We start from the raw sequence: 21,069 nt of genomic DNA, 5'->3' as shown, positions 1-21,069 counted from the left end.
CACCAGTTCAAGGAAATCGTCTGCACTTTGCGGCCAACGGAAGGCCTCCCAGTCAATCTCAGGGAAATTGAAGTCCCCCGCAATATACACATATGTGGCTGTTTTCATGGCAGCAGCTCTGAGGATATCGAAAAGCTGTGCGTCTTGATGATAATTTGGAGGACGGTAAACAACTCCGAGCAGAAGTGTTGACATGGTCATGTGTATATTGCAGAAAAATACCTCCTGCTGAGATTGGTTCAAATCATCACAGGAGATTGCCGATAGACTTGATCGAACATAAATCATCACACCCCCTCCACGGCGATGAATGCGATCTTTGCGGAACAGGTTGTAGCCGGCTATGCTGAAAACTCCATCACAGAGTGCAGAGTGTGCCCATGTTTCCGTGACTGTGATGAAATCTGGGTTGATACTTTTGACGTAGGAGACAAAAAGATGCACCTTGTTGCATAAACTACGGGCATTCAAGGACAGCAGTTTATATCTGAATTTCAGATGATGATATACAGGGGATGGCTGATTGTTCTTGGTTAGTTTCCCGAGATTTTTGTATTACCAGTTGTTGTTGTGGGTGTAGTCTGCTCAGTCCAACTGGCATCCCTTATCCACGATTCACCAGACTTGACAAATTTCCAGATCTGCCCATCATCGCGGAGGCTAAAACTCTCCCGTGGCACAGAGTTGCGATTTAGGGAAGCCACAGATCTTAGCTTTGGGCGTACATCGGGTGGTAGGCCAGGACGTGTTCTAAAGTTGATAATGTTGTCACGCCGAGCTCTGTCAGCAGCCAGATGGAATGTCCGCGCCTCAGTAAAGCCCGTAAACAACAGCCTGATCAGCCTGGGTTTGGATCCCGGTCGGCCAAGGTGGGAAGCACTTTTTGGAGGGACACAGCTGAGATCCCTAGCTGTGATTCCAATGAATGCCTGCAGATCTGCCACATCTTCTGGCACTCCAATGGCTATTAATTCATGAGTGGCTGGTTCAGCAACTCCCTCGATGCGTTGAGGTTCTGTACGAGCTACAGGTAAGTTGCTGAGCAGGGCACTCCGATATGACCCTTCGCTGCGAGTTTTCGGACAGACACTGGTTCTGAGTCCTGCTACTTCACGACTCAAAGCAGAAATCATTTGTCTATTTTCTGCAACTTCTGTGCTGATGGTCAATCTCTGTTTTAGTTAGGAAGCATCAGGGGAGGAGGGCATGGTTGGTTTTTGTTCCTGCTGATGTACTTCAGCTGGAATGATCAATTTTTGTTGTCGAAGAGCAATAGGGGAGGAAGACATAAGGGGTTCAAGTTTCTGTTTTTGTTGTTCTTCAACATGAATGGCCGATTTTTGTTGCTGCTGTTGAAGAGTGACAGGGGAGGAAGACACGGGCGGCTTTAGTTTTTGCTGTTGTTCTTTATCAACAGAAATGGTATTAGGAGACATAGTAGTCGGTTTTAGTTGCTGTTCAGCAGCAATGGCAGAGGAAGACACGGTTGTCGGGTTTTGTTGTTGCTGTTCAGCAGCAACGGTGGCAGGGGACACAAGTTAGGCACTGAAATGACCAGTTTGGTAGCTGACCATTTCCCAGAGTTTATCCATCATAGAAGTATGGTGTCCTTTTTTTAACAGCTGGGATCTTTTGAAAGTTTGTGGCTCATTGAAAGCAGATCGAAACACGACATTTACTGCATTCAACCATCTATTTCGGAAGGAATTTTCGAGTCCTGTGCATAGATGACAGATGTGATTTGTTGGGCAACGCTCTATATTGGGACAGCGACCAGTTTTGTCGCATGGCTCATCCACGGATGACAACGTGACAGTTTTGTTCTGTCTGCCCATCCGTACCGTAGTACAAAAGGTAAAGAAAGAAAGAAAGAAAGAAAGAAAAAACTGAAGATATAGCACTTGTTAGGGAGATAAATAAGATATTATTTGTTGTTGTTATTGCTGTTAACTGTTTTCACTTTCCCCATTGTATGTGTGTATACAAGATGCAATTATATGTGTAATCAAGAGATGTAAGGAGTCAATGGTTGGTGTGTTTATAATGCACACACTTGTTAGGGAGATTCCACACAGTTAAATATCATTTGACGTGGAGGGAGGGCTGAGGGTTTGTTTTTACTGTAAATTCTCTTTTCTCCCAACGCAGAGAAAGAAAGGGATTTTTCATTGGTGCCACCGGTATAATTCAGACAGCGGTAGTAGCAGCAGCAGTAAATTCTGATAGCAGCAGTAGTAATAGCAACGCAGTTTTTTCCCTTCCATCAAGTTGGATCACATTTAACAATTTTTCGATTGAATCTTGGTCCATTTGAATTGTGATTTCAATTGATCTGCCGGTCCAATTTTCATTATGAGAAACAGCGATTTCTATAAGGTTTATTGTTTTCAAATGAAAACATATCGCTGACATGATCCATTTTGATTCAATTTCGGGTGGGACATTCTTTATTTTTATCCTGCTGACTCTTTGTCCCATGTAGTATGAGACCATGACAAGTTCATCATTTTGTAATGGTTGTGTAGAATGCTGTTTTACCTCTTCCTGATTGTGGAAGTGGACCTGCACGATATTATATGGGGACCCCAGTTTATATATTCTTTGATTTTCATTATGAGTTTAGCACATTTTTCTATAGCTGTTTGTGCAACTTGTTCTGTTGATTTGGGGTTTCTTTTAATTATTTTGTACATAATTGTCCTTTTTTCAACGTCCTCTCTAATGTGTTGTGGTGTGTATAAGATTAAGTTTTGTCCAGATGTTGTGAAGAGTGACCTGGTCTCAAGTAATTCTTCATTTGTGAATGTACAATTTCCTTCAGCACGACCTTCGAACTCTAGGTCTCACCAAGGAAATGACCAGAGACCGAGACCTGTGGAAGTATGCTGTGCGTGAGAAGACCCGGCAAGACCAGTGAGAACAATCAAAATCAAATCATATATCCGTGTCCGCTGCCAGCCTCGTCTGGCACCCGTGTCGGTGATACGTAAAAGCACCATTCGCTCGTGGCCGTTTGCCAGCTCTGTCTGGCCCCTTTTGGTGGCACGTAAAAGCACCATCCGTTCGTGTCCGTTGCCAGCATCGCCTGGCCCCGTGCCGGTGACACGTAAAAGCACCATCCTTTTGTGGCCGTTGTGCCAGCTCTGTCTGGCACCTGTGCAGGTGGCACGTAAAAACACCCACTACACTCGCGAAGTGGTTGGCGTTAGGAAGGGCATCCACCGTAGAAACACTGCAAAATCTAACTGGGCCTAATGAAGCCTTCCGGCTTCACAGACCCCAGTTAAACCGTCCAACCCATGCTAGCATGGAAAGCGGACGCTAAATGATGATGATGATGATGATGATGCTTTAACATATCTACAAAATTTATTGAATTTTTCTTTGTATTGTTGTTGGTGATGGTGTTGGCGATTGTTGCAGCAAAATTGGCGTCAATAGTTTTAGTTGATGGTGTACAGGCATTGCTTGGAGCAATTGGTTTAGCAACCATGGTGCTCTTTTTGTTGTTGTTGGTGGTGGTAATGTTTGTAGTGGTGATAGTAGAAACAGTGGATGGTATATTTTTATTAATAGTATTAAGATCTTCACCAGTAATAGGTGAGATAATCAGTTTATGGGAATCAATAGGCACAATTGTAGCGATAGTGTTGTTGTTGTTGCTGTTGTTATTAAGGGTTGTTGTGGTGGTGGCAGTGGTAGACGTGGTAGTCTTGGTGGTGGTGGTGATGACAGGGCTGTTAACGATTGTGGAATTAGTATTCATGGTGTTGACAGCAATTTCTTTTCCATCTTTTACATTTGTTGCTGTAACAGTGCTTACTTTAGCGTGTGTGTGTGTGTGTGTGTGTGTGTGAAAGATTCATTCTTTATTTCTTCCATCATTCCCAGGCTAGGAAATGTTTCATTCATGAAGGATGCCAACCAGCGCTCCATAAAATTGAGAAAGAGACTGGATACTAAAGTAGTTCTGAAACTGCGCCTAGGGGCAATTCTACCCTTAAAATTACCCAAATGAAAAGCTGGTGCTTCACACACCTCCAATGCAATAATGTAGACAAAGCTTGTTCAATGAAAAATGCCGATGACACGAAAATGTCAGATGACAGATAGATTTCTCGACATTTATAAAACTTGAGAAAGCAAATTAGATATTAAAATAGGGCTGAAATTGCCCCTAGGGGCAAATTCCCCCTTGGAATGCACCCAGATGAAAGCTGGGTGCCTTACACATCTCGTACGAAAATGTAACAAAACTTATTCAATAAACGGTAGAAAAAGCGATTACCTTGTAGCATAACTCAGTGATATCCTCACTGTTTGAGAGAAATCATAGAAATGATGTCGTGTTAGATAGCAGCCAGCCAATGGCTGCTTGGGACTGTGTGTGTCCGCTGCTCTAATTGGTTGGCTTACACACAGGCGCAAAATGAAACTGCACCAAAACCAACCAATCAGGGCAGCAGACACAACCGGTCCCAAGCATTCTATGATTTCTCTCAAACAGTGAGGATATCACTGAGCTACGCTACAACCTTAAAAGCTGATACAACAACACATAGATGGATGAATGGATGGATGGACGGACGAAAAGACGGACAGACAGAAAGACAGATAGATTGATAGATTGATAGATAGATAGATAGATAGGTAGGTAGATAGATAGATAGGTATGTAGGTAGGTAGATAGATAGATAGATAGACAGACAGACAGACAGACATAGATAGATAGATTTATTTAGTCAAACAGGACTTAACACAGAGGAAACAATACAATGTAGATTTTTTTCTTTTGCAAAATTGATCAAAAGAGATTGAAAAAAGAACACATTTGGGGGGCGTGTGCAGAAATAGATAACAAGTGGCATCTTTTCTTAACAATTTGAATTCCCAACAGGAGGAGAAATATAACACTGACTAGAGTTATCCATGGAAAGAAAATCCTATGAAAAATAACCATGGTAACCTCAGCAAAAGGAAAATTTCTATGAGAGCAAATTGCCCTCTCTCTCTTGTTTTACAAGTTAAGGCTCAAATTGGTTCCGTCATTCATGCATACCTTTTTGCTACATTCACCCACCTTTTATTAAATCTTTCATTAGACAAATTCCCTCTCTGCTCTTACTTTCCTTTTTTTCAAGTAATACCTGAAACAGTTGATGAGAGATTGGTCAGAGAGGAAGTATTTGTTTCTAAACCTTTCAAACGAGTCCACCACACACATTCTTTCACACAATAGCCACCAATACGACGAAAACTGCCTTGCCCACCCAGTAAAATGGAAGGTGACAGGGCAATATTCAGGATAGACTCAGCTGACAAATATGTGGACACTGTATGAGTGTGTTCAGAACAGTTTCATCATTCTGACTGCATCTCAGGCAGGTCGGTTCAGTGTTTCTTGAACCATGTCTGTAGACCTTCTCTCAAACAGGCAATGCTTCCCGGTAGCACTGCCAGGCCAAGGATCTCTGGAAATTGTCCATAGGTCCTGGCCTGAAAGTGGTCCTGAAGAGGCAGGTCAGGTGTTCCCTGTCGATGTCCAGATTCTCCCCAAGCATAGTACCTCCCCTCCACTAGTCCTCTAAAGACCACCTGAGTGGATTTGAAGTTATTTATACCTGGACTGCAAAGCTGTTCCGGAGCTAGGCAACACCCATGATGCCATTTGCCCAGTCTCAGTCTCCGATGATGAAAGAGACGAGCTGCAGGAAGGTATGTCTCACAAATGGTGACCACACCTGGTCACCATCGTCAATTAAACACTGGAAATGTTGCAGTTTCAGCACATGTCTGTACATTATTAACCATGGCATACCCAGCTCTCCATTTAGCAGGTGCTGACAGCAAATGGATCATCTGACCATAGGAATATTTCCCTTCCACAAAAAGTGGAAGAGTATGCATTCCATTTTCATGATGGTAGCATCAGGACAAGGTAAGATGGTCAGACAGCAGTAGATGACTGATGTGATGTACACATTTTCCTCCTCAGCCCGACCTTTTAGAGATAGCTTCCTCTCAGCCCATAGCTGGGTGAGAGTGACCACTCTTCTCATTATCTCATCCCAGTTCTCCATTTGAAGTTCAGGACCAAACCAAACACCAAGCAATTTAACTGGTTCATCAGTCAAGCGTCTCATGGTGAAGACACTGCTGGATGGCAATGGTTTGCTTCTCCAGGTGCTGAGACCCAAACCCACTGACTTAACCTGGTTAATTGTATCTCCTATTACTGATTCGTACTCCCTTAGTGTCTCGCCAACCAAGTCAATAGGTCTAAGGCTTGACAGTATTGACAGTGACATCATCTACATATGCAAACATACTCATCCTGCATCCCAGTTCTCGTGGGATGCCCTTCAGTATCACCAGCTTCCACAGTAGTGGCTCAAGAGTCAATACATACAGAAGTGACAAGAGGGGACATCCCTGATAAACCGAAAACATAATGTCAAAGGGTTTGGACAGATGGCCATTCACTTGAACTACTGAGTGGATGCCGCTGTATAAAGCAGCAATCTAACCACGGATGACAGAACTGAAACCAGCTGCCTTGAGAACAGCCACCAAGTATCAATGGCTGAGCCTATTGAAAACTTTTGATTGATCCAAATTGATCAGTGCCCCACCCATGCCAGTTTCCATAACTACCCTGTCTGTGATGTAGCGCACGAGTGGAGGTTATCATGGATGCTTTTGCCTGGCATGGTGCATGTTTGTGCCTTGTTGACCAGTTTCTCCATGACAAATGCCAACCTCTTGGCTTGCACTTTGGCCAAAATTTTCAAATCTGCATTGAACAGAGTGATGGACCTGAAATTATGTATAACATCCCCCTTGTTTGGGTCTTTCTTTAGCAGTGTCACTGCTCCTCAGTTCACAAAACTCAGGGTACTCCCATTTTGCTGCCAATTGCAGTAGAGATCCCCAAACAAGTCTGGCATATGACAATAAAGAATGTAGTGACAACCATACGTAAAGGAGATGGTGACAGAAATGTCTCTTTTTAAATGATGCACGGTCACCTTAAAGGCGACGGTGGTGGAAAACCTCCTGAGATACTGCATGTTGGTGTCATCACAAGAACGTGGCTGAAGTCGCTGGAACTGGTTGAGTCGTGGGAACTGGCTGGTCTGGTTGTGGTCAGTGGTTGAAGACCAAAGACGAGATATAGTGAATTGATGACGTCTTTTAAAGCAAGAGTGAAAACCCAAAAGACTGTGTCATGGGACCCTATCCAAAGGCCGTGATTGGTTGGTTTACACACTGGCACGAAATAAGACTGCATCAAAACCAACCAATCAGGGCAGTGGACACAACCAGTTCCATGTAGCCGTAGGCTGGCTGCTATCTAACACGACATCATTTCTATGATCTCTCTCAAACAGTGAGGATATCACCGAGCCATGCTACAAGCATGTAGGGCAGACCACCCAAGCCCACCAACATGTCTCTCACGCAGCCTGCCATCAAATTCTGTACATCAGCAGCTGTGATGAAACCTTCACAACACTCTGCTTCTCTTTCCGAGAGTTGTGGCAGGACATGCAGATAGGCACTAAAGTCTATACTGTGTTATGACTCACCACATATCCCAAACAGTCAGGTAAAGTACTGCTGAAAGGCATCACACATTTTACTGGGCTCGAGTAATTTGCACCCATGTTCATCCATCAGAGACCGAATGGTGGCTTTGTTGCCCTGTTGCCCTCTGCCACCTGGGCCTCTTGCACAGCTCCAACACCTTCGTTTCTTAGAGCACACATCCTAGCCCTGCCAACGCACCCTTTGTGTTTGACATTGAAGTGTTAGTTGAGGGCCAACCTGTCGGTACCTGTCAGACAGTTGGAAACATCTGAGAAGGTCTTTGACACATATCCAAGATAGTGTTCCAATCCCCCACTAAAAGTAAAAGTTGAGACATACTCAGGAAAACCTGTAGACATTGAAAGAAATCTGGCCAACCTGATAAGGACGGTGCATATACTGCCACCAGTCGAAAAGCACACCCATAACTGCTATGGGCATCCAAGACAACCAGCCTACCCTCTGGGTCAGGGAATATTGCCCTTACTTTCAGATTCAGACTCTTTTGAAAAGGCACCATAGTACCACCGCTGCCCATTCTTGGCAGACACAGAGAAAAATAAACGTCAAATTGTCTGGCAAACATGGGGTCGAGGGCCCATGGGTTGTGGAGTCTGGTCTCGCCAATAGCTATGATATCTACATTTTGTGATTTGATCTCATTTAACAGGTAACCTTGTTTCCAAAGGGATACCAAGCTATGCACATTTGCACTACCTATTTTGAACATGACATTAACGAAACTTGTGTTTTACACTCAGGGACAAAAAGAAAAAGGAGGGAGAGAGAGAGAGAGTCACTTACTGTTTGAAAGTTGGTTGCTTTCCTCCTTAGACGTTTCTGTCAGGAGGTTTTTATATAGTTTTTCCGGGAGATATTTTTGAAATCTCTCTTCTGCATTGGGGTAGAGAGGCGGCATTGACTGCTTAGGTTGGTTAAGTCGGTGGGTTGTTTTGTGGAGTTCTTTCATCTGTTTGTGGAGCTGTTTCATATAGATAAAGGTATAGATAAATAAAGAGCTGTTTCATTTTTTGTGTTGATGGTCATGTGGGTAATTGTGCTGGTTTGCTCTTGGTACTCTGGTCTTGTTGTTGTTGTTGTTTTGCCAATTTGTAGTCAATTTTTAAATGGTGTTTGCTACCACAAAGGTAGCAACGTGGCCTTCTGCCCTCAAAGGTGACATTTAGGTTCATGCCATCTGGTAGCTTTATTAAATCTGGGAGAATTTCAATTGTCTCCTTATTTGTTTGGATTACAAGCTCCACCCCTCATCCAACCCAGTTTTGCTGTTCCAGGACAGCAATTTTAAATATGTTTAAATTTTCTTCAAAATCATAACTGACAGCTGACACCAGCCATCTTATTTGTATCTCAGAGGGGACATCTTTGTGTCTCACCTTCATCACCCGACAACCAAGGTAAGTGGGAATCATTATCAAGTCCTCTCATTTGAGGAATTTCCCTGAGAAACCTTTCATGCGCTCCTCCATGTCAAATCCTACCTGGATGGTGGTAAATCTTTTGCCCCTTGTGATATATGTTTCATAAGCCCATACGGGCCGTAGACAGTTCTTTACTGTTTGTTGAGTGGCTTGTTCTAGTTTTTTAATCTTTATGTTTAGGGTTTTATATATTATTGTTTATTTTAGATTTTGTCCTGCAAAATGCTTTCTGGGGTGTTGAGGTTTATACTCCTATTTTCTTTGTTTAATAACTTTTTGCATTGTAGTAGTTCTTCTGTGAGAAGGACATTCACTGTCTTTTTTTGTCTTAAAATAGCTGCAAAGTTATTCGGTCTGTCAACTGTAGTGTTGCTGGTGGTAGTGGTTTTTGTAACAGTGGTAGTAAAAGGAGAGATAATAGAGGTGGTTGCACCGTTCATCTCTTTGCCTTCCCTTCCCATTTGTTTGGAAGGAAAGCTTGTGTCACTATGCGTATTGTTGTTCATATGTGTGTGTGTGTGTGTGTGAGTGCATCAATGTTTTCTTTTTTCTTCAAAGTGGTCGGTATGGTAGAAATTCCACTTCTAACTGGAACACAGGAACGCTGATAGTGTTAGCTGCACTGTCCATGTATGTTTCCCAGACAGATGAAAATGTTTATGAGATAAGATTTTGCAATATGAAAATTCACCCTTAATGGGCTAATTTTCAAGCAAGCTTCACTCATAGCAAGCAGATGTTGTTAGGCACCTTTCTGGCAAAAATATATACATATATGCATAAATACATAAATATATGAACTTATGTGAGACGATGCAAACAATAGCCAATCAGATTGATGGATGGATGGATCGATGGATTGATGGACGGACAGATGGACTGAACCTAAATCAAGGAAATAAAAGTAATAGCAACAGAAGCAGCATTAGTAACAAGAAGCAATCTTATGTCCAACTAAATGTGGATGTTGTGTTAGAACACCAAATACTGCCTTATTTACCTTGAGAGGCCCTCTCATATGGACACACGGTCCATAAAAGCACTCATATTTATATTGTTGGTAGATGTCAGTCATCTGCTACAGGCACCAAAACTGCCAGATCACGTATTTTCGCTCTGCTCAGGTTCATCAGTGACAGACGCCCTGTAGCAACATAACAGTCAAATCTCTGTGTCAACGATATATAGACACTGATGTCACAAATAGCCTGAAGGCTTATTAAAGATAATTAATAGCAACAGAAGCAGTGTTAATACCAAAAGGCATTCTTTATGTCCATATGCTGTAATAAAGAAATAGGGGAAATTCCTGTCCACTGTAGAACTGTTTGTGAAGTTCATTCTTTTTGAATCTTTTCTCTTTTCCTTTGTCATCTCTCTTATGAATGACCATAAGAGAGATGTTGGACCTCCTCCACCTCCTCCTTCTTGCTTACAATATGAAAATAATAACCTTGTACTCTGCTTTTGTGCCGCAAATATTCTTGGGACACAAGATGCACCAAAGAACCTCAACTTCAACATTCTTGATAGACATTTCAACAGCAAACACAAGACTCAGCAGTTTTAATCAGAATGGTGAGTGGAGAGAAGAAACAATACAACTTCAGCTACATGAATACACCATGGCCACATGTTTAACTTCACTACACCACATCAGTGGCCATGTGAGAGGTCTTTCTGCCACATCCACTATAATACCATGTCTCCCAGTAGACTGGAAGGCCATGGATGGAATATCTTTGATCTGAGTGATAAAAGTAATTTTCCTCATTTACTTATTACTGATTAGAAATAAATCATTAAATATTTTAAATATTTTGTTTGTCTTTTGTTAAATTAAATCTCTTCTCTTTAAAAAAAATCAAAAACTTAAACAAAAATGATAATCATGGTTTTGATTTTTACAGAAATTTGATGAATATCTCCTAAGTAAACAGGAAAGTGAAGAATTTCATTCAAAAGGTAAACAATTTGTTTATTGATATGAATATTATGGTGTCTTCTCTATTAAACATCACTGATTATATTATTGTTATATTTAGGAATGGTCATTTTGCCAGTTTAGCCTATAAAAACACACACACTATATATTTGGTGTTACTTTGCTTCAGTGTTATTTATTTTTTACATTAATCTTAATCTTATTTCGGCCAGAGTTCTTTCGTCACACTCCTGTGACCGCATCAGTGGTCCTTTGCTTTCTTCTTTCTTATTTGTGTCTCTCCTTACTAACCATCAGCCATTTTGTATTTCTATTGTATGTCTTCATTTGCGCATGCTTATATCTCTATGTGCGTTTATGTTTATTTAGTGTGTGGGGGGGGATGCCTGTAATATTTGTATCTTCTGTTTATATACGTTCATGTAATTTGTTTTTTTTTTCATTTTGTTCATGTTTACATCACTTATTATTATTATCATTATTATATTATTATTACGTATGCTTGTATGTATGTATGTATAACAACAATACTAGTAATAACAATAATAATAATATTAAAACATTTAAAAAAAATAATAAATTTAAAAAATTTTTTAAATCTTTTAAATTTAAAAAAAACCTATATAGTTATTTATTTCTATTTGTTCATTTATCTGTGTATTTTATTTATTATGTTTTCGGTTTTGTTTATACTGTAACCAGTTTATGGGGATCCTTTTCTGTCATATGTTGTGGTGTGTGCTAGTGTTCCATTCCAGTTTCCTATTCAGGCTAGGTTTATCTTCTGTTATGTGTGTAGCTTCTGTAATTTGTCTGATTGTTGCATCCGTTCTATTTGTGGACAAGATTTTAACCTCTATTGTTGTTGATTGATCCCCTTTTAGTAGAACCCCCTGTACGGATAGATACTGTACTGTGTGTAGATTTAGCCCACAAACAAACTGTAAAGCCAGAAATGTAGTCTATAGTATAAGATGTATAGAGGGACGATGCAGTAACAAGACAACAACATACGTAGGGGAAACAGCACGAAGCATAGGAGAGTGGGTAAATGTACATTTACCAACACACTGAGCAGAAACACAGGAGATCAATCAACAACAATAGAGGTTAAAATCTTGTCCACAATAGAACAGATGCAACAATCAGACAAATTACAGAAGCTACACACATAACAGAAGATAAACCTAGCCTGAATAGGAAACTGGAATGGAACACTAGCACACACCACAACATATGACAGAAAAGGATCCCCATAAACTGGTTACAGTATAAACAAAACCGAAAACATAATAAATAAAATACACAGATAAATGAACAAATAGAAATAAATAGCTATATAGGTTTTTTTTTAATTTAAAAGATTTAAAAAATTTTTTAATTAAAAATTTTTTTTTTAATGTTTTATTATTATTATTATTATTGTTATTACTAGTATTGTTGTTATACATACATACATACAAGCATACGTAATAATAATAATAATAATGATAATAATAATAAGTGGATGTAAACATGAAAAAAATGAAAAAAAAAAAACCAAATTACATGAACGTATATAAACAGAAGATACAAATATTACAGGCATCCCCCCCCACACACACACTAACTAAACATAGACGCCCAGATTGCACATGCAAATTCACAGATAAGATATGTATTTAAAAATTAATAAATAACCCATGCTAGCATGGAAAGCGGACGTTAAATGAATGATGATGAAATAAATTCATGGATGGATGTTATTTTCACAGCAATGATGCTCTTCTCAGTACATGAGCTGTTCCAGTTAATACAATTTTTTGCACTTCCTGTAGGGATGGTAAGCCTGGTATCATTTTCAAATAGGTTTCAGTACCTTTTTTTATCATTCCTAGAGATCCTACAATCACTGGTACTGTAGTCGCCTTGAGATGCCACATTTTTCAATTTCTATTAGCAGGTCTTTATATTTACTAATCTTGTCAAATTCTTTCGCCGCTATATTGTGATCGCAAGGAATACTCATGTCAATTAATAAACACATCTTTTTTGTCTGATCTTTTATAATAATATCCAGTTTATTAGCTTTTATCGTTTTGTCAATCTGTACGGGGAAGTCCCATAGAATCGACATATTTTCTCCCTCAGTCACAGCTTCAGGATGATGTTTATACCATTTGTCAGCGGTTTTGATTTTATAATACCGACATATTGTCCAATGTAAATACTGGCCGACTCTGTAATGTCTTGCTTTATATTCTACAGGTGCCAAGACTCTACACCCTGAGATTAGGTGGTCTATTGTTTCAATCTCATCATTACAGAATCGGCATTTTGGGTCAGCTCCATTTTTTATCACATTGGCTTGATAGTTCCGGGTTAATAAGCTTTGGTCTTGAGCAGCTAATATGAAACCTTCACTCTCTTCTTTTAGCCCTGAATTTCATAGCCATTGTTGCATCTGTTTCTGGTTGACATCAGCTTGTTTGCTATGGGCCACATACTTGCCATGGAGAGGTTTCTGTTCCCACCTGCTAGCTAATTTTTCATGTACTTTTGTCTTTGCAATTAATCTTATTTTCTTTGCAGCAGCAGTTGGCACATTTCCTGCAACTTGGTCAATCTGGTGGGTATCTAAGAGATCAGTGGCAAATTTTTTGTTCTCGTTGAGAATAGAGTGAAGTTTTTTCGGTCTTTCATGTTTATTACTATTATTATAATTATAATTATTATTATTATTATTATTATTATTATTATTATTATTATTATTATTCAGTAGTATATTTTTTATATCGTGCTTTCACTTCACTACCGAGCGCAGCTCTGTGTGCCTTGGGTATGTGCTGTGAATTGTTGTGATACTCTGATGGTTATTGTATTGAAAGTGTTTTGCATAGGATGTGTGCAGTGCCTAGTAGTGCAATTTTCTGTATGTTATATGTGTTTGTAAGTCCTAGTGTTTTTGTTATGTATTTGTCTGAATATTTTTTTATCATGCCTAATGCACCTACTATGATAGGAATTGTTTCTGCTTTTAGATTCCACATTCTGGTTACCTCTATTTCCAGATCTTTGTATTTTGAAAGTTTCTCCATTTCTTTTAGAGACACGTTGTCATCTGCTGGTATTGATACATCAATTAGAAAACATTTTTTTTCTTCATGATCTCTGACAACTATATCTGGTCTGTTGGCCTTAATTTCTCTATCTGTGTGTATTGGCAAATCCCAGAGTATGGTTGCTTTCTCGTTTTCTGTGACCTTTTCTGACAGGTGCCTATACCATCTTTTTTCTGTTGTTATTCCATAATGTTGGCATAGCTTCCAGTGTATGTAGGTTCCAACTCTGTCATGTCTGTGAATATATTCTTCTCAGCCAGGACTGGGCAGCCAGAGATAATATGATTTATTGTTTCTTGTCCGTCTCCACATATTCTGCAGTTACTTGTTATATTTCTTTTCATTACATGTTTTTGGTAATTTCTGGTGGGGAGGCTTTGGTCTTGTGCTGCAATTAAAAATCCCTCTGTCTCTGCTTTGATTCCTGAGCTTCTCAACCATTGTTGGGATTTTTCTTTGTCTATTTCTTTTGCATTTAGTTTAGTCCAGTATTTGCCATGAAGAGGCTTTTCTTGCCATCGTTTTATCATGGTCCGTTGCTGTTCTAGTTTTAGTTTTGATTTCATTTGCTTTATAGCTTTTGTTGTTTCTTCTTCTTCTTCATATTTGTTAGATGGTATGATTTCTTGTTTGTATTTGTCAGCTTCCTTAAATACTGAGAACAGTTTTTTGTTTTGCTCGTGTTTTTTCCGCTATTTGTATCAGTTTTCCTTGCTTCTGAAGTAGGTATTTTTGCAGTCCTATGGTGGCTATTTTATAATAGTTTTCCAGCTGTATAAGCCTCTACCACCTCCTATACATTGTATATATAGCCTTTCTATGTCAGATTTTGGGTGATGCATCCTAGTTCCCGTCATTATTTTTCTTGTTTTCCTATCTATTTTGGTCAGTTCATTTAGTGTCCAGTTAACGATATTGTAGCTGTAACTTATAACTAGGATGGCTAAAGTGTTAATACCTGTTATCTTGTTTTTAGCATTGAGCTCTGTTTTCAGTATTGATCTAACTCGTCTATGATATTCTTTTTTTATTTTCTCTTTCATTGTGTATGTTGTATCGTATCTAGCTCATTGATTCCTAAGTATTTGTAAGTTTGGCTTTGGTCTAATTCTTTTATTTCATTTGATTTATCTAGTGTGATGTTGCTACTCTTACCTAGTTTTCCTCTTTTCAGGGTTACTTTGGTGCATTTCTCTAATCAAAATTTCATATCTCTTTCTTTGGTGAATCCATGAACTGTCTTTAGTAGTGTTTCCAGCTGTTTGTCATTTGTAGTGTATAGTTTTAGGTCATCCACATATAAAAGGTGGCTGATTGTTTTGCTGTAACATTTATATCCGCATCCAGTTCTATGTAGCATATCAGATAGAGGTGTCAGTGCCAAGTTGAAAAGGAGTGGAGAGAGAGAGTGTCTCCCTGGAATATACCTCTTCTAATGGGGATGGCTTTGGTTTTCACGAGTCCCTCTTTTGTTTGGAGCTGTAGCACTGTTTGCCATTTATTCACAGTGTGTCCTATGTGTTTTATAATTGTTGGTGCAACTTTGTTAATGGCTAGTGTTTCGAGGATGCATGTGTGGAGAATGCTATCTAACGCCTTTTTGTAGTCGATCCAGGCCATACTGAGGCCTTTCTTCTTTCTGTGTTTGTCTTCAGTTATGGCTTTATTGATCATTAGTTGATCTTTACAGCCATATGAGCCCTTGCGGCATCCTTTCTGCTCTTCTGGGAACAGGTTGTTTTTGTCCAGGTGCTTGTTCAATCTTTGCAATATTACTGCAGTAAATGCTTTGTTATTATTATTATTATTATTATTATTATTGTTGTTATTGTTATTATTATTATTATTGTTATTGTTATTGTTATTATTATTATTATTGTTATTATTATTATTATTATTATTATTGTTATTATTATTATATTATTATTATTGTTATTATTATTATTTTATTATTATTATTGTTGTTATTGTTATTATTTATTATTATTGTTATTGTTATTGTTATTATTATTATTATTGTTATTATTATTATTATTATTATTATTTTTTGTTATTGTTATTATTATTATTTTGTTATTGTTATTATTATTATTATTGTTATTATTATTATTATTATTATTATTGTTATTATTATTATTATTATTATTATTGTTATTATTATTATTATTATTGTTATTGTTATTGTTATTATTATTATTATTATTATGTTTTTGTTATTATTATTGTTATTATATTATTATTATTATATTATTATTGTTATTATTATTGTGTGAGAGAGCAGTGCATGCCATCAAAGTGACACTGGGGTAAAATATACGAAGCCCAATATACCCAACATGACTATCCGTCTGATAAGGGTACACCAGGCACATGCATCACAACCATATGTGCGCAACATGGTGATCTCATATCAAGATAAACATCACATGACCTTGTAGGTGGGGCCCAGTTAGAATTTCCTTCAAGTTGAGCAGCCCATCCCGCTCAAAAGGTCCCTGAATAAGGGTTGTTTAAGGATGTTGAAAGAACCACCCATGTTTCCAGAGGTGAATTATTCAAACCCCAAAGAATCCCTCTGAACACATGTCCATGATGCTCCCCCACTACTTCTGCTCGTGATCAGAGATGCACATATCGTCAGCCACTAAGGGACATGCTCAACTGGTTATGGTCAAACAACTGACAAGCAAATCTGCAGTATTGAGCAGAATATTTGCTGTAGCCCATCTTTTATACCAAGACTAAACAATGTACATGATAACACTTCCAATCAGTTAAGATCAGAAGCTATGAGAGCAGCTGCCTGGTACTGCATCAGGGCATTTAGCAAATCTGTGGTATTGAGCAGAATATTTGCTGTAGCCCATCTTTTATACCAAGACAAAACAATGTACATGATAACACTTCCAATCAGTTAAGATCAGAAGCTATGAGAGCAGCTGCCTGGTACTGCATCAGGGCATTTAGCAAATCTGTGGTATTGAGCAGAATATTTGCTGTAGCCATCTTTTATACCAAGACAAAACAAAGCAAATCTGTGGTATTGAGCAGAATAGCAAATCTGTGGTATTGAGTATTATTATTATTATTATTGTTGTTATTGTTATTATTATTATTATTATTATTATTGTTATTATTATTATATTGTTATTGTTATTATTATTATTATTATTATTGTTATTGTTATATTATTGTGTGAGAGAGCAGTGCATGCCATCAAAGTGACACTGGGGTAAAATATACGAAGCCCAATATACCCAACATGACTATCCGTCTGATAAGGGTACACCAGGCACATGCATCACAACCATATGTGCGCAACATGGTGATCTCATATCAAGATAAACATCACATGACCTTGTAGGTGGGGCCCAGTTAGAATTTCCTTCAAGTTGAGCAGCCCATCCCGCTCAAAAGGTCCCTGAATAAGGGTTGTTAAGGATGTTGAAAGAACCACCCATGTTTCCAGAGGTGAATTATTCAAACCCCAAAGAATCCCTCTGAACACATGTCCATGATGCTCCCCCACTACTTCTGCTCGTGATCAGAGATGCACATATCGTCAGCCACTAAGGGACATGCTCAACTGGTTATGGTCAAACAACTGACAAGCAAATCTGCAGTATTGAGCAGAATATTTGCTGTAGCCCATCTTTTATACCAAGACTAAACAATGTACATGATAACACTTCCAATCAGTTAAGATCAGAAGCTATGAGAGCAGCTGCCTGGTACTGCATCAGGGCATTTAGCAAATCTGTGGTATTGAGCAGAATATTGCTGTAGCCCATCTTTTATACCAAGACAAAACAATGTACATGATAACACTTCCAATCAGTTAAGATCAGAAGCTATGAGAGCAGCTGCCTGGTACTGCATCAGGGCATTTAGCAAATCTGTGGTATTGAGCAGAATATTTGCTGTAGCCATCTTTTATACCAAGACAAAACAAAGCAAATCTGTGGTATTGAGCAGAATAGCAAATCTGTGGTATTGAGTATTATTATTATTATTATTGTTGTTATTGTTATTATTATTATTATTATTATTGTTATTATTATTATTATTGTTATTGTTATTATTATTATTATTGTTATTGTTATTATTATTATTATTATCATTATTATTATATGAAAACCCAGTTTATTTTGCTGGGTATGATGGAAAATGTCAGCTGTCCACAGCCAGCAGACTAAGGTGACACTTGTTTACTGGTCATGCTTCAAGAACCCTACAAAGAATTCTTGCACATCCAAGCAATGTTGATTTTTGTAGGTGTTCTTCCTTCACACTTGTACCGATCTTTTTCAGCCATGTTAGTAGATGAGTGCTGATAATTCCAAGTGCACCAATTACTATTGGTCTTACATCTACTCTCCTCACTAAGCACAGCCTTTATATTCCTTTAAATCATCATAGTTGCCTATTTTCTCTTCTTTCCCATTGATCCGCTTGTCACCGGGGCATGCTATGTTGATACTCACACATGTTCTTTCTTTTTTATTCACCACAACAATGTCTGGTTTCCTATGTCTGGTTAGGTGATTGCACTGGATCATTACATACAGTTTTCATTTTTGGTGACTTCTTCTGGGGTTTGCTCATATCATGTCTCTGCTCTTTGTCGGCCATGATTTCCACAGAGCTTCCAATGGATCATTCATTCTACATTATCATGATGGCATTTGTATTCATGTTGTGCCAATTTCGGGCATTCACTAATGATGTGCCATACTGTTTCACCCCTCTCACCACACATTCTGCATTTGTCGCTATAGGTAGTGTTGTCAATTCTGCATTTCATATAATTGGTCCTTAATGCTTGTTCCTGAGCTGCACATATGAGTGCTTTTATCTCTATCTTCAGGTCATTCCACCTCATCCACAGATACTGGTCTTTTGCATTTGTCTTGGCATTCACATCTCTTGCAAACTCACCACACATTTTTTTCCTTCCATGTTTTTTTGCCTTTTTATTTGTTCATTTCTTGTTTAAATTTTTCTTTAGTTACTCAATTCTCAGTTTTGATGATGCCAGCCTTCAACACTGGCTCCACAGAATTTTTTATATATCACCCTAAGCTGTTTCTCTCTCCTTTGATATCATCCAGGCAACTGATCAAACCTCCCCAACTCTTTCTTCTGGACAAGTACAACCTATTGGCGTCACTCTTAGGGTGGAAGGTTCTGTGTACTGTCAACATTTTTCTGGTCTTGGTATCTTTTTCTTCACTTCTCTCTCTTTTTTTTTCCATTTTATAATTCCCACTCCATACCGAAGTAATGCTATCACCAACGTATTAACTGCCAGGACTTTATTCCATCCAGTCAATTTTGAGTGCAGCACCAACCTCAGTCTTCAGAAATACTCCATCCTCAGTTGCTCTTTCATTTCCTTTTCCATTATCTCATTGAACTCTAGTACACAAAGATATTTGTGTTCTTCCATTTCAATTTGCTCAAACGAGTCTATATTCAGTAATTCTGTTTCTGTCAGGGAGTGTGCCTTGCATCTTTTTAGGTAGATTACATCATACTCTTGAATCCAAATTCCATTCTAAATTTTTATTATTATTATTATCATTATTATTATTATTGTAAGGTACGATCATCAGCAAATTGGGTGAAATGTTTAGCTGCATTTCATCAGTCTGAGTTGCATCGTTTCAGGGTCTATAAAATGAGAACCAGTTGAAAACTGGAGTCAAAAAAATCAACTTTTGGTGCCTCTTGAAATTGATGGCCCTGTGCCAAAATTTCCAACCGATATGGAATAAAGTAGTTCTTTAAATACAGAGAAGAATGTTTGATTAAAAATTAGAAACAAAACAAAGCAAATAAAGAATTTTGTTTATTTCCAGACACTGCATCGTCAAATGCATCCCTTCCTGGCTCACAACAGGAACCATCCTCTATGACACCCAGAACTAATGAGACATCCAAAGAATATGATGGCATTGAAATAAACCTAATGATTGATTCAATTTCTAATGTATCTGTGAGTAAATAGATTCATGTAACTTATTTATATTTAATTGTTATTTCATTTCCAAATGAGGAATCATTAAAGTTAATTAAAACATTTTCTCAAACTCAAACATTCTATTTCCTTCACATCTGATATCTTGAGTATATCTTTTGCTAACTTTAACAACCTCAAACTTACTACAGCCATTCTGTAGAGCCTTTCTTAACAACAATATCAACTGCAACAATGTATCTCTCTTCTCTCCATGGAATGTTCCTTAGTTGTTTACCATTAATTACTTTTTCAGCTTGATGTCATCGTTAACAGCACCAATAAAAACCTTGAGCTTAACAATGGTTCTATCTCCAAATTTATTCTCCTTGCTGCTGGTCCTGAGATACAAAACGAATGTAACCAGAGATATCCTCAAGGTATTTCTACATCTAAAATAGCCGTCACTAAAGGATATAACCTCAACTGTAAGAATGTATTTCATCTGGTATTACCTCCCTGGGATGAAAATTCCCCTGATTCAGTAAGTATCAATAATATGATATTGATTTATTGAAACAGTTAATGTTTGAAGAGAACCTTATGCATGTTGTGTGAGAATCATAAAGCAAATGTCAGCATCCTGTTTAATATTTGTTCTTCCAAGTTATCATTGGAAGGAAGCAGAAGATATCGATGAACAGGACACTTTTATATATAAATAGAAGGGAAAAAGCCTCATGGCCTAACAGCAGTTATGTGACTGATAAATAAGACTATATTAAAACATATTTCTCTGTTTTACTGTCTGTATTGGTGAGTTTTTCTCTGTCATGGCACGAGCACTAGAGAGGTTGTCATGTCCTCACAACACTAAAGACTCCTCTTGAGTCTGCATTGTCTCTCTTCATTCACCAATCATTTTATACGGTGGATTGGGTCTGTTTTATTGTAGCAGCAACATGAGTGAGGTTGCCTTGTCCCTTGCAGGACTAAAGAGTGATAGGAATGACAGTTGTGTTTAGAAGTGGT

General features: G+C 38.3%; 1 long non-coding RNA gene across 1 annotated transcript; it reads right to left on the bottom strand.

Moving 5' to 3' along the window:
* Nucleotides 1-4,205: 4,205 nt before the first annotated feature.
* LOC118765979 lies at nucleotides 4,206-20,579 on the bottom strand. Its single transcript, XR_005001890.1, has 3 exons — nucleotides 20,453-20,579; nucleotides 19,312-19,313; nucleotides 4,206-4,217 (listed from the first exon to the last, which is right to left on the bottom strand). It is a non-coding gene; the product is annotated as an uncharacterized LOC118765979 (long non-coding RNA).
* Between the last annotated feature and the right edge of the window lie 490 nt (nucleotides 20,580-21,069).

This window comes from Octopus sinensis, linkage group LG1, assembly GCF_006345805.1.
Source record: "Octopus sinensis linkage group LG1, ASM634580v1, whole genome shotgun sequence".
NCBI classification, from domain to species: domain Eukaryota; kingdom Metazoa; phylum Mollusca; class Cephalopoda; order Octopoda; family Octopodidae; genus Octopus; species Octopus sinensis.
This window is presented reverse-complemented; position numbering and strand designations above follow the sequence as displayed.